The 14,578-nt window shown below is 45.3% G+C and overlaps 1 protein-coding gene across 3 annotated transcripts in view; it reads right to left on the bottom strand.

The window, feature by feature from the left end:
* NCOA5 (nuclear receptor coactivator 5) overlaps window positions 1-3,885 on the bottom strand; it is a 30,872-nt gene extending 26,987 nt beyond the window's left edge. For 2 of the 3 annotated variants that reach the window (XM_019458281.2, XM_053890203.1), the window contains exon 1: window positions 3,760-3,885. The gene's annotated coding sequence lies outside the window, so the exon portion shown is untranslated. The remainder of the gene's footprint in view (window positions 1-3,759) is intronic. The other variant, XM_019458282.2, reaches the window with a different exon arrangement.
* Window positions 3,886-14,578: the final 10,693 nt, after the last annotated feature.

The following is a 14,578-nucleotide window of genomic DNA, read 5'->3' as shown; positions in this document are numbered from 1 at the left end:
ATGCAACCTAAGTTTTCCTGATCTTTCCCTAAAGTTGTTGGTCTTTAGGCAGGTCAGTAATGTTGTTTTGAATTGAAATAAAGGGAAAAGAGTCTTATGGTGTGCAAAAGTGCTGATTCTTTGAAGAGAATTATTTTCTTAACAAAAAAGTAATTCGTCCAGCTGACCTATTATCTCTTATTTTTTTAGTGATAGCATAAAGAATGAAAATGACCATCCCTATAAATATTCATATCTGGTGGTAATAAAACCACCATTTAAAAAGCAGCAGGCATGCTGGTATTATATATTTAGCTGTCAGTATACTTCATATTTCCCTAATGTGCTGCTGCTTCAGACAGTGGCCTTACCCTGATCCTTTCATTAACACTTCTCATTAATGAAAGTGGAATAGAGGGTAATTTTCTGTTGGTCACTGCCCTTTTAACTTCTTGAGAGTTTAACTCTGCTTAAGCCAAATAGTCTACACAAATGCCTACGCTGTTGACAGGACAAATCTTTTGGCACAAAAAAAGCTGACTGAGCTTTAGAAGCACTTGTCTCAAAGACACACGGTAATCATTAGTAAACCACAAGGTATAGAGAAGAAACAGTGTGGCAGAAAGAGTAGTCAGGTTTGGGAGAACACTAGGACCCGAGATGTTTGTAGGAGGATAGCAAGAGAAAGGCACCAATGATATTCTCCTCTCTTGGACATCTATAGTGCACATGTTTAGCATATTAAAGCCTCTGAGAAGTTCTAGAGTAAGGACACCTCTTTATCTCAAAATTTCCCAATTTTGCTTGACCACAAAATCTTTTATCTTCAACAATACCTTCAATATGTTCTACTAAGTATGGGATTCGGGCAAGAAGTCTAACCTGAGTCATTATTTCCTCATACGCAAAGAAGATACAACATCAGCCTACCCATCTCACAAGATTGGTGGGAACAAACGAGTTGGTATTGTAAACCTGCTTTGTAAATCACACGTGCTGCTGGTTGTATGCCATCATTACCATTAAGAGTAATAGTGAGTTTAGGAACAGACCTCTCATTCTCTACGTGGGGAGTCAAAAACAAAGAAGCCACGGTAGTTGAAGGGAATATTACATACATTTCCTCCAAAGCTTTCTCATTCTTAAAAGCACAACTGAATTCCAGTAATGCTCACAGCAGTAACAAGCCATACAAAAGCACTGCCATCTGCAGGCCAGAGGGATGGAATGCTTGCAACGGTTCTTAAGAATGAAGTTTCAAGCCACCAGGCACTCCTGTTCAGCACACGCCTGTAGCCTCTGCAACGGACTTAGCTTTTGAGCACAGGGAGACTGAGTTCTCAAACTGACTTGAGTAAGAAGTTCTCATGTCTTCTCTACACAGGACCAACGCTGAGAAATGTTGAAGAAAATCACTCTGGCCTTCTGTAAGTACTACGTTGTGCTCATACCACAGTAACCCCAAGGAGTATGGATTTTTTTTTTTTTTTTTTTTTTTTTTTACACAGCCCTTGAGGAAACACTTTAATGATCCGAACAGACTTTTTTGAGTTTCCTTTCAATGAATTAGAGTAAATCTGCTCTCTCACACATTAAGTTTATGAACAGACTACAAACAGAACAGGCTGTTTACATAAGTTAACCGGTCAATGCCTCCCTTTCTTTGGAGAACGTAATTAGCTTTATTCAGCAATTCACCAATATGACCTAGCAAATCAAAAGGAGCTCCTAATGCCTTCCTTTTTTTTTTTTTTTTAATGTTTTATTTATTTTTGAGAGATACAGAGACAGAATGCGAGTGGGTTAGGGGCAGAGAGAGAGGGGGACCCAGAATCCGAAGCAGGTTCCAGGCTCTGAGTGGTCAGCACAGAGCCCGACGCGGGGCTCGAACCCACGGACCGTGAGATCATGACCTGAGCCGAAGCCGGACGCTCAACCGACTGAGCCACCCAGGCGCCCCTAAAGTGTATTCATTTTTGAGAGAGCGCGTGAGTGGGGGAGGGGCGGAGGGAGAGCCCGATGCGGGGCTTGAACTCACAGACTGCGAGGTCGTGACCTGAGCCGAAGTCGGACGCTCACCCACTGGGCCACCCAGGCGTCCCAGCCTAATGCCTTCCTTAAACGTATGGTGTTTACCTGCCCTGTAACATTGCACAACCTGCACCTAGGAAACATTTTTCCACGGGGCCTTGAAATACGGTTTCTCCGGCACGTTCTACAAGGAAAATTACTGTTTCTACGTTTCAGGTTAAAAGATCGTGCCAGAGGTTTCAAAGAGCATCTGGAAGGTGACAAGAGGAGCTGAAAGAAACACAAAGAAACCAGAATACAGGAAGAAACATGTTAAATAGCCACGGGATCTCCAATACCCACAGTGCAAAAGCTTGGGTTTTACGGGTTGGAAAAAGGCAACACGAAAGTTAGTTTTCACACCCAGACCGACTCACACAGAAAACATTACGTCTACAGTCGTCAAAAGCCCAAACGGCTCCGTCGTCGGGTGCAGAAAGGGTCAGGAGGCTACGACACCACAACGCAACGAGAAAACGGAGGCGGCACACCCCGCGCGCTCGAGCCGACGCTTAGTGCGGTTCCGTGGGACTGCCACTCGTAGGTCAACACCGACAACAGTTCGCAACGAGAAAGCTTCTCATGTTACCACCCCCGAAGATCCTGGGGGGCGTTTCACGGAATCCGCTATGCTTCAGAGAGAAATCCCGTGCACAGAGCGAAAGCCAGGACCGCAATGAACCCCACACTCGTAGGGCAGCGTTTCCCAAAGCGTGGAACGCACAATAATTTCAGCAGGAACAAGGACGCGCTGTTTATTTTAATAGACAGGTATTTATTATTATTTTTTTTTTATGAGCATTGGAAAAATAACTGGCTTTCCATCATACGGTTTGGGATTTACGTTTCCACCTTAAACAAATGTATTTAAGGAGGAGGAAAATAGAGGCAGTGCAAAGGAAAAAATTAACATTTGGGAAATAAACAGCAGTACAGATGGTACACGGACGTAGAGGTGCAACGCGAGAGACTGAAATCTGGGAAGCGCCGTCTTAAAAAAAAAAAAAAAAAAAAAAAAAAAAAGCCCCTGGCGGGTAGTCGGGAGCGGAGTGCCCTGGGTCACACTTGGGGCGCTGGCTCTGTCGCTAATTTCCGCGAGAACCTCGGGCACAGATTCTTTCCCCGTCCTTTGGGGCCGGGGTCCGCGTTACAAAACGGGTGGGGGCGTCACACGACACGGAGGAGCCTCGAGGATGCTGTCAAGGGGCGGCGAGGAGGCGGCGACAGGGACCAGCGCTCGGTTCGCCGCACGGCGCTGCACGCCCCGTAGAACGCCCGGAGAGGCGGGCCGCCTCGCTCCGAGTTCGAATCCCGCCTGCGCCACCGACTCGCTGAGGACCCGCAGGCGAGCGACTTCACCGTTTCGAGAAAGGGGCGCGGGGTGTGCAGCCCTACCCTACAGAGAAGCTCGGAGGACTACGGTCGGCGGTTCGCGCACAGAGAGGCGGCCGCGGTGCGGCGCCGCCCGGACCGGAGCCCCCCCACGGGCCGCCCGGGCCGGCCGGGCCTGGGCTTGACGGGAGCCAGAGGCCGCGCCCCGCACCGGGCATGCGCAGCTCCGCGCGCACCCGGAGAGAAGCCGAGGCCGCGGCCGCGGCCGCGCGTCGAGCGGGCCCTCCCGCCTCAGCCTCCCCATCCGGCCCCGGGCCCCTCAACCGTCGGCCGCAAGCCCCACGCCTCGGCAGACGGCCACCGCTTCCCGGCACTCACCGCTACCAGCGCGGCGGGCTCTCGGCCGCTCCTTCGCCTCAGGCCCGCCCCTGCCGCCTCCACCTCAGCCCACCTGCCCGCCGTAGGACAAAGGCGCCACCAACCGACCGGCGCGGGCACGAGGCAATGGCGGCCGGGGCGGAGAGTGGGGGCAGAGGGCGCGCACGCAGCGGCAGGCGCGGCAATGTCGCAAGAGCGCGCGGGTTTACGGCAGGGCTGAGTTGGGCGTCGATCTCCTTAGCAATGAGAGAGAGGAAGTAGCTATGCGGCGGCGGTTGAGAACGCTAGGGGTTGCCTAGTAACGGCGTCCCCCGCTAAGGATGGGTCCCAGGCCTGGTTCCCTGATCCCAAGAGGCTGCGCCTTTCTTCTAGTCTTCGGAGCGTCTTCCTTCCATTCTAACTGTGGAAACGGCTCACTTAAATCCTGAAATACTTTATTTAGTTTTTCATGAAACGAAACAAAACCCGAAACACCTTTAGATATGTGTATTGGAGAGTAGCGTACAGACTCCTGCAACCTCCGGATCTCAAGGAACAAAGATAGCAGAGAGGTAGAGAAAATGTTTTATTTAAATTCGCATTTAAATAGGCAGTGTACCCTATTAGTTTCGCTGGCAAGAGACAGCTTCTGGTGATAGAGTCACAGGTTCTTTTTGAGTTCTTTCTTCCTGGAATATTTATTCAACGTCAAAAAAAATTTCACGGAATGTAGGTGCTGACTGTGAAGCATGTAAAATGTTGTATCGTTCATTTAACTCCCAGAATAATTTGTCGGAGGGAATGGAGTTTGCTCACATGATTGTAAATATTATAATCACAGCTATTGCTATATGAATCAGGTAGGCTTTTTTATTAGGAAATGCTTCACACCCTGTGGGGGTCTAGTTTTTCTCCTTGTGAACAGTGCATGCCAAGCAAACACGGTGGCTGTGGAATTTGAACGCTATGGGAAGTCAGATTTCTCTGACAACCACTCATTTGCTCATCCCTTCACTCATTTGCTCATTGAATGTTTACTATACACTTACTAGGTGGCCCTATGCTTTATTAGACACCTACTTTCAAAGCACTATCATGAGCAAATGCAGACCCATGTCTGCTATCTTGGAGATTATTGCCTAGTGGAAAGAGAAAATAGGTGAATTATCACATTTGAGTGTGTAATTACAGGTAAATGCTTGAAGGAAAGAAACAGGGATGCATTGTATTGTCTAGTTTTTCTCACCTGTGACAAATGCAGGGTGTGCCTGATGCCTATGGACAAATACACTTGGTCTTTAGATCTTTAATAATTCAAAATTCATCATGGCTCATTTTCTTCATCTGTAAAATAAGGATAAGAATAGCACGTGCCTCTGGGGCGCCTGGATGGCTTACTCGGTTAAGCGTCCAACTTCACCCAGGGTGGTGATCTTGTGGTCGGTGAGTTCGAGCCCCGTATTGAGCTCTGTGCTGACAGCTCAGAGCCTGGAGCCTGCTAAGGAATCTGCGTCTCCTGGTGTCTCTGCTCCTCCTCCACTCACACTCTGTCTCTCTCAAAAATAAATAAACAAATTAAAAAAGAATAGCACGTGCCTCATAAAGTCAGTGTGAAGTTAAATTAGGTAGTAAGTATCATACACAAAGCTCTTAGATTCATGCTTAGCTCATCGTGCAGGCTCATCAGCTCATAGATTTCTTATAATCCCACGGTTTGTGTCTTTCTATAGATTTTTTTGTGTTCACAGTTTGTGAGACATCCCTAGAAAACAGTGGCCCTTGGGTTTTCATCGGCTACTCTGTTCACAGGTGGAATAAATAGAATAAATGTCACTGGGAGTTGATCAACAAGTCCTTGTTCCCCAGGACACTGGGGTGGGAGTGGAGGGGACTTTGTTGTGATATTAAGTTCCTGGTGAACCCCAACAAGAGCTAATAGCTCCTCAGAGCAAGATTCTGTCAACAAAGTGGATCAGAATGGGACTATCCCCACTCAACAAGTTCTGTTGTATGTTGAAAGGAGTGGCTCAGGGAACTATGGAATAGCCGCTCTAAGACTCCTCTCAGCCATCAGGGAGACCAGTGTCTATGACACAGCCATCAATGTCAGTACCGTTTTGTACAGCTGTGGAAGTCAAGAGTAATGACCTCTGAAGGGTGTCCATGTCCTAATCTCTGGAGCCTGTGAATGTATCCCCTTACGTGACAACAGGTGTTTTGCAGATGTCATTAGGTTAAGGATCTTGAGATTGGAAGATGATTCTGAATTACCCAGGTGGGCCCAATATCATCACCAGGGTCCTTATAAGAGGGGAGTAGGCGGTCAGAGTCAGAGATGTGATAATGGAAGCAGGGGGTAGTGAGGGAGAAAGAGAGAGGGAGGGAGAGAGAGAGAGAGAGAGAGAGAGAGAGAGAGAGAGAGAGAGAGAGAGAGAGAGAGGAAGATGTTACTACACTACTGGCTTTGAAGGTGGAGGATGGGGCCTTGAGACAAGGAATGCAGGAGGCCTCTAGAAGCTGGAAAAGGCAAGAAAACAGATTTATCCCTAGAAACTCTAGAAGGAACACAGCCTTGCTGACTCATTTTTAACTTTTGACTTTCCTCCCTTCAGAAAGCTTAATAAATATATATTTTCCTTTTCTAATGTTACCATGGTTTATCTTTCCCCTTTTAATAATCTAATCTGATTAACATTGATTTTGATGTATGCTGTCACATCATACATTATGTGTTATTTTTTGATTCCAAATTAGATTCCTTCTTTCCCCAAGCTATGTCAACACCAAATAACAGCTCCAAACCATTTTTGTATCTCTTCTCTATCATATAGCACTTTTTATAGGAGGATTAAATTCAGGGCTCCTCATTGATTCTGTAATATCTCTTTCTTTTGGAGACAATTCACAGAGTTTCAATTATTATTACTCTAGATAGCACATATTTAGTTGTTTTGTTTCCAGAGCCAAGTGAAATATACTTACGAAAGTGTTTAAAGAGCAGGTAATGTTTAAAGAGAGAAAATGTTTAAAGAGCAGGTAAATAAATCTTTTATGCTACTCAGATTGCCAGGGCAATCTGATTAATCCCTCCCTTCACATGAAATTCCCAAAGGATCCATCTCTAAATTTGCCTTCATATGTTGGGGTATAGAAATACAATATAAGTATAATAATTATAAAAATGGTTAAGGATGATGTCAGAGAGTAGGACAGTTCGGTCAAGTCCTGGCTCATTGTTTCCTGGAGATTCTGGTTCAGTGAGTCTAGGGTAGAATAGTTAACAATAACAACAGCAACAACAACAAAACTCTCCTCCCAGGTGTACACACCATGGGGCTTGGTGATTACAGAGATAACATACCTTAAAGGCATTTACCATGTTTCAGGGTCTCTCACAAATTACTCACACTGAGAATGAGAGTTGGAACTGGATAACTGGCTGAGTCAGTAGAGGCAGAATCTGAAGGATGAATGTTCCAGATTCAAAACTTAATGATGTAAAGCAAAAGCATTTTATTCTTGTTCATAGTTTCTGGGGCCCAGGAATTCGGGAAGGGCTTGGTTGAGTGGTTGTGGCTCTGAGTTAGACAGCAGTTGCAGCTGGAACAGCAGGGGGGGCTGGAGGAGCTGGAGGCTGGCTGGACGTCTTTCTCTCCCCACATAGTCTCTGGCTCTTTCCATGTAGTCTCTGCATGGGCTACTTTGGGCTTCCTCATAGCATGGTGATCTCAGAGCAGTTATGCTGCTTACATGGTGCTCGGGGCCCTGGGAGAGTGGCTGAAAGAACCAGGCAGGAGCTGTATTGCCTTCTGTGACAGAGCCTCAGAAGTCATATAGCCTCATAATGCTTGTCATATTCAAGGCCCTCCACTCAATGGGAAGAATAGCAAGGACTCGCTGGGAGGAGAGCCTGTGGGTGGAAGATGAAGTTATGGCCACCTTTAGGGAATACAGTCGGCCACAGAGTTATCCCTCGTCCCCATATCCAGTGCACCAGATCCTTCCCCCTAACGTTTCTCGAATGGGTCCGCCCTGACCACCACCTAGTTCAAGCTGTCAGCACTCCTAGCTTGCACCTCTTTGCTTATCTCCAAACTAGGCTCCTTGCTTTCACCTTTTCTTCTCTCCAGTTCTTTCTCTTCTATAGCTAGAATATTTTTATACAACAAATCTATTGTCACTCCCCACTGTCCTTGGGATAGTGATAAAGCTGGTCCCGATGATCTGGAACTTTGCCATTCAGACTCACATTCTGCCACTGTCTCCCTTGTTTTCCAGCCTGCAACCCCATTGGTATCATTTCAGGCTCTACATTCACCACATTCTTTCCACCTCAGGGCCTTTGTACCTCCTGTTGCCTCCGCTTAAATACTCTCCCAACCCTTTTCCTGCATCACCATCCTCCCTCCTCCCTTCTCTGCCACCTCTTTAATTAATTCTATTCATCCTTAAGGTTGTGAAAGTAATTAAAGGGAAACCTCACTTAGAGTGGAGTTGGGAAGCTCTCAAGGGGAAGCTCTCACTCACAAACTTTCCAGCGCAGATCCTTTTGCTTTCCTGGGCAGGAAGAAATTCACTGGACTACCCCAACAGGAAGAAGAAAGATTTCCTCCTTGCCCAGCAACAGCCCAGCCAATGAGAAACTGCCACCACTCAGCCAATGAGAAACCGTTACTACCCTGAACTCCTGCTTTGCTCCAAGGGAATTTTGTTCAGAGCAGCCCCCTCCAACTTCCTCCTTTCGCTGCACGGAGTAATGTTCCCCCATTTTGTTCTCCGGACTCGCCCTCGGTTTACCATAGCTAGCGTGTCCCAAATAAATTCCTCTGCAATTCCCAAATAAACTCATTTTTTTTTTTTTTGGTAAAATAACTGGCTATTTTATTTTTAAGGTTAATAAAATTTTCTTTAAATCGTCCTCCCCCTCTCCACTAGAATAGAGAGACAGTATAGCCTGGTAGCTAGGATCACGGACCATGGATTCAGACCACTTGAGTACGAATTCTGGCTCTACCATCTACTCACTGTGTGACTTAGGGCATGTTGCCTAACCTCTCTGTGCCTCAGTTTTCTCCTTTGTAAAACAGAGATAGTAGTAGGATCTATCTATCTAAAAGGATTATTGTGAATGTTCAAACCCACATATGTAAGTCAACATCTGCAAAACACTTAGAACACTTAGGGGGAACCTGCCCGGGTGGGTCAGTCAGTTAAGCGTCCAACTCTTGATCTCAGCTCAAGTCTTGATCTCAGAGTCCTGAGTTCCAGTCCTGCATTGGGCTCCATGTTGGGCGTGAAGCCTATTTAAAAAAAAAAAAACCCACGAAAAACACTTAGCACACTTAGTGCTTGTCATGGACTGCACAATAAGCATTAAGCTGGTCGTGGTTTGTCAGCCTGTTGCCCACTCGTGTAGAACTGTGCACTTCTGTCTTGAAATTACTCTTCCAACCAGAGGCCATTTAATGGGATGTGAGGAGAATTTGGGGAGTACCTCCTAATCTGTGACTTTGGACCCACAGCTGAGGATAAAGGGGTGCTAGATATTTTATAAAGCAGAGGCTTTAACCCGGGGTTCATGAACTTGGATGGGAAAAACCTGCTTCTTTACTTTCATTTACCTCTGACTAAAATGAAGCCTTTCTATCTTCCCTTCTTTCTCTTTCTTTCTTTCTTTCTTTCTTTCTTTCTTTCTTTCTTTCTTTCTTTCTTATTTCTTTCTTTCTTTCAAGAGCATAAACAGGGGAGAGGGGAAGAAGGAGAGAGAGGGAGAGAGAGAAGGAATCTTAAGCAGTTTCCATGCTCAGCACAGGGCCCAATGGGAGCTCAATCCCACAACCCTGGGATCATGACCTAAGCCAAAATCAAGAATCGGATGCTCAACCAGCTGAGCCACCCAGGTGCCCCAAAGCGTTTCTTTCACTTATGAATGCAAGCAACAAACCGTGATACTGTCAGAGCCTGCTACACTGTCTCCAGTAGAAATCACAGATATTTCATATCACATTACAATTATTGCAGATGTCTTGAATTATTGTTTGCACTCATCACTGCTTTGAAATTATGGAAATTTTAGACTTGCCACTAGATCTTATTATGTAATCCATTAATGAAGATGCTCAGTGCTACATCACAGATTTGTCTTTTTACTATTTTGATGACTGTATTTCAATATACATAATTGGTTTTCTTTGTACCTCTATTTATTATATTTTATGCATTTAGAAATGTTTTTCTAAAAAGGGTCCAAAGGCTTCTCCGTATGGTCAGAGGACTTCACAACACACACACACACACACACACACACACACACACACACACACACACACGAGAATCCTGCTCTAAAGAAAGTAGTTAATACCTGGGATGAGAAGCTCTCCTTAGGGGATTCTAAGAGGTGAGCACTTTCTTTGAGTCAGCACTCTCTGAGGACTCTCTCTCTCTCTCTCTCTCTCTCTCTATATATATATATATATATATATATCCTTATTTAATCCTCCCAGCATTTTAAGAGGTAGGCATTATTACTATCCCTGGGATGTAGGGAAGAAAATTGAAGCTTGGGTAATTGGGTAAATTACCTACGGTCACAGAGCAGTGCACCAGTGGTTGAGTTCATGCTTTTAATGCCTCCAACATCCTGCTTTCCATATAAATCTAGTCCTCCCACTATCCTGCAAAGCAATTCTCCCATTCTTCCATTTTGCAGATGGGGAAACTGAGTCTCAAAGAGAATAAGTTATTTTTCCTCGCAGTTAAGCAACACAGGATTCAAACCCACATCTGTCAGGCTCCAAAGCGCACGTGCTCCACTGTGCTCTGCAGAGCGAATTCAAGGTGCCGTGCAAATGTAGCCTGGGAGAGCTGACAGTTTATCAGATATATGACTCAGGTAGCCCTTTCTATGCCATCCATCAGGATTAGATGGTTTGGAAAGAAATGACTGCTTTTACTGCTCATGCTGTGGGGTTACAGAGCAACGCGGGGCGCGTCTTCATGGATGTGAAATACACACTGGCATTTGGGAAACTCCATTAGCCACTATTGTCTAGACAGAGAGTTAAAAGTGGGAAGCCGGAGATGTAAGAATACACAAGTAGGGAGTTCTGTGTCGGCCTCACACTGAAACAGAAAGAACCATGATTTTGAAACCATTAAAGATGAAGTTGGTGAGGATCAGAGTGGTCTTGTGACCTGTAAATCTAATGAAATGAAAATGAGGTAATGGTATGTTTTATAACTATTGAGGGTCTGAGAAGCTGGAAATTATCTCGGCGTGAATACCATAAGGGAACAGGGAACAATGGAAGCCATCTAGAAAAGGATCTTTATTCAGCTTTATTTATAGCAGGTATTCATCTGGTCTTTCAATACGGGGACCACAAAGGGGCTTGTCTCACCTTGCTGGGTGTATGAAAGCACAAGGCTTGTCACAGTCCCTTCTGCTTCCTCTCATAGAGCCCAGCCTGTACCAAGGAGGGAAAGGCAGAGGGTGCCTTGAGGGGGTTGCTGAATGGCTGGTGCTGCGGGAGAAGCAGAAGAGCAGAGAGAAGAGGAGGGGAGAAGAAAAGAACTTAGAGGACTCTTCCTGTCATTGCCCAACCCCCATTCTCTAGACCTGAGCTGTCTAACTAGCGATGTGTGACGATTTACATTTATTAAGAGTAAATGGAGTTAAATGCCCACGGCCTTAGCTGCGTTAAGTATATTCCAAGTTAATAGGCGCATAGAGCTTAGCTAGCCGCTCTCACATTCGATACAGATCTGGAGTGTTGGCATCAGCACAGAAGGTTCTGTTGGACAGTGTTGATAAATACCCAATTCCTCCCACGAGTCTAGGAGTATTCAAAGTCCAGGACGAGTGGAACCCGATGGCTGTAACATCCCTGGCCAACGGGAAGGTAGAGGATTAGAGTCTTCTGAAATGGCACACGCGTCCCACATTCCGTATAACCTTAGCTGAGCTACCTGTACTCTCTAGGATGCAGTTTTGTCCTATTTCTAATATTAATGATTAATAACATTTTTTACTGGATATTACAAGAAAATTACATAATTAATTAATCCTCATAACAACCGTGTGAGCTATTAGGTCCATTTTACAAAGGAGAAACCAGAGATTAAAGATGTACTCGGAGGGAGGGGTGGGTGGGTGATGGGTATTGAGGAGGGCACCTGTTGGGATGAGCACTGGGTGTTGTATGGAAACCAGTTTGACAATAAATTTCATAATAAAAAAATAAAGATGTACTCAAGGGGGCGCCTGGGTGGCTCAGTTGGTTAAGCATCTGAGTCTTGATTTCGGTTCGGGTCACGATCTCCCGGGTTCACGAGATTGAACCCTGCGTCAGGCTCTGTGCTGACAGTGTGGAGCCTGCTTGGGATTGTCTCTCCCCCCTCTCTCTCTGCCCCTCCACTCGTGCTCTCTCTCTCTCTCTCTCTCTCTCAAAAATAAATAAATAAAAAAGAAAAAGGAAAGAGTGTACTCAAGGCCACAGTCAGGAGCAGAAGAAGGCTTTGCACCCAGGCCTCTGACTTCAGAGGCCGCATTTCTGTTCATCAGTCTACACAGTCTCCTCCTGCTAGTTTCTCATCTGCAAACCAAGAGGTCTTACGTAGTTGGAAGTCTCGCAGAAACAGAAACTGAGATAAGGATTTGAGTGCAAGTAATTTGGAAGGTGACCCCACGAAGCATCAGTGGGGGTGTGGGGAAGTGAAACAGGGAGGGAAGGAAGCCATTACGGGCTGGGTTCATGTGCTGATTGTGCCGTGGACAACTGGGGGTTAATCTTCACGGGGCGGTAGTGTAGAACACACACCGCTGAGTTATCCCACTCAAGGGACGAGGGAACTGGGATACTCACTCGCTGACTCTTTGTCTGTCATTGGTAGAAGGCCGCTCCCAGGGGCATTCCCCCAGGCACTTCTGTCCTGCCCCCTTCAAGGGCTAAATATGCTCAGGCGGCCTTAAAAGGCCCTTCAGGAGAAGGTCACAGGTGCTTGAAGGAGGGACAGGAAGAGTGACTATGGAGGACATAAAAGTGGGGTAGCAGCAAGGTGCTACCTAGGGGATTGTATAAGTGGTCTTTCTGCTCTAACAAACTAGCGGCTAGTGGTGCTTGATATTAGGTATTTTACATCATAAAATCTGAAACTATAAAGATTAGCAGTCTTCCAGAGCATGGCTATGGGGAGAGCTTCGAGGTACAATCAGACATCTGAGCTGATTTTCAAGATGGGTGACACAGTATGGGGTGCCTGGGTAGCTCAGTCGGTTAAGCATCAGACTTCGGCTCAGGTCATGATCTCACGGTTTGTGAGTTCAAGGCCCACACTGGGCTCTGTGCTGACAGCTCAGAGCCTGGAGACTGCTTCGGATTCTGTGTCTCCCTCTCTCTCTGCCCCTCCCCTGCTCGCGCTCTGTCTCTCTCAAAAATAAATAAGCATTAAAAAAATTAAAAATATGGGTGACATAGTAAAGGGTTAACATTGAAATCATACAAACAGCTCTTCATTAGGGCTGGGACTTATCTAATTCAATGCTATAACCTCAAAAGTGACATATAGCAAATGCTCATTGAATATTTGTTGAATGAACACGTGAATGAATGAAATTGTTAAGAAAAAGACATTCAGTAAAACAATGGGCAAAGGATATATTCAGTTAGTTCATGAAAGAGGAAACCCAAATGGTTAATAAGCATTTGATAGGATGCTCAATTTCAATTATAACTGAGAAAATGTAAATCAAAGCAATGAGACCTCTCTCTTCACCCATTAACTGTCAAATATTAAAATGAATGACAACATCTAGTGATAGAGAGCATACAAAGCAAAGGTCCCTTCACACTTGTACATTTCCCAAGTGTTTTGTAAATACTGTTCCCATTTACAATATACATATCTGCAAATTCCACTTCTGGAAATCTATAGAAATAGAAGCACAAATGCCTAAGCGTATGGGTACAAGTATATGTGGTTACAGCATGCTTTGCAGCGGTAAAAACCTGGATGCAGCCTGAATGTACATCAAAAGAAGAATGATTGAATCAGTTGTGACAAGCCCCCATCACAGAATATTACCCAGTTATTAAAAAAAGGAATGTGTCAGATCTGTGTCTGCTAACCTGGAATGATTTCCATGATAGAGTTAAGTGAGAAAAGGGCCAAAAAATGGCAAACATTCCTTTTCTTATGGAAGGAACAAATATATTTATAAATGTGTAGAAGGATACCTATCAAGCTGTTATGGAAGGGGGGGTGTAAAGATAAAGAAAAAAAAAACAGGTATTTACAGAAGTGGAAATAATGCATAGGATACCATGCTATTGAAAAACATAAAACAGGAAATCTATCTAGGATATCCTCAGAAAAGAAAAATCTGAAGGTACGTATGGACAAGGACAGCAAGGTGACATGTACAAATGAAAAACTGATTTAATTTTGGAATGGGACTATGGCTAATTTCTTGGTCTATTTTAAAGTATCTCTTTCGTGTTTTTTTTTTTTTTTTTTTTTGAAATTTTTTTTAAACGTTTATTTATTTTTGAGACAGAGAGAGACAGAGCACGAACAGGGGAGGGTCAGAGAGAGAGGGAGACACAGAATCTGAAACAGGGTCCAGGCTCTGAGCAGTCAGCACAGAGCCTGACACGGGGCTCGAACCCACATACCGCGAGATCGTGACCTGAGCCAAAGTCGGACGCTTAACCGACTGAGCCACCCAGGCGGCCCTGAACATCCTTCTCATTTTAGGGGAATGTCGAAGGGCAGGACTCACCAGGGGCCAGGAGGACTCAGATAGTTCTTCCCACCCCCTGGCAGCCAGAACATGGGGTGT

Source organism: Panthera pardus, unplaced genomic scaffold (genome assembly GCF_024362965.1).
Source record: "Panthera pardus isolate Hobbes unplaced genomic scaffold, ASM2436296v1 HiC_scaffold_25, whole genome shotgun sequence".
Classification (NCBI taxonomy): Eukaryota; Metazoa; Chordata; class Mammalia; order Carnivora; family Felidae; genus Panthera; species Panthera pardus.
The sequence above is the reverse complement of the archived record's forward strand: the minus strand, read 5'-3'. Positions and strand labels throughout refer to the sequence as shown.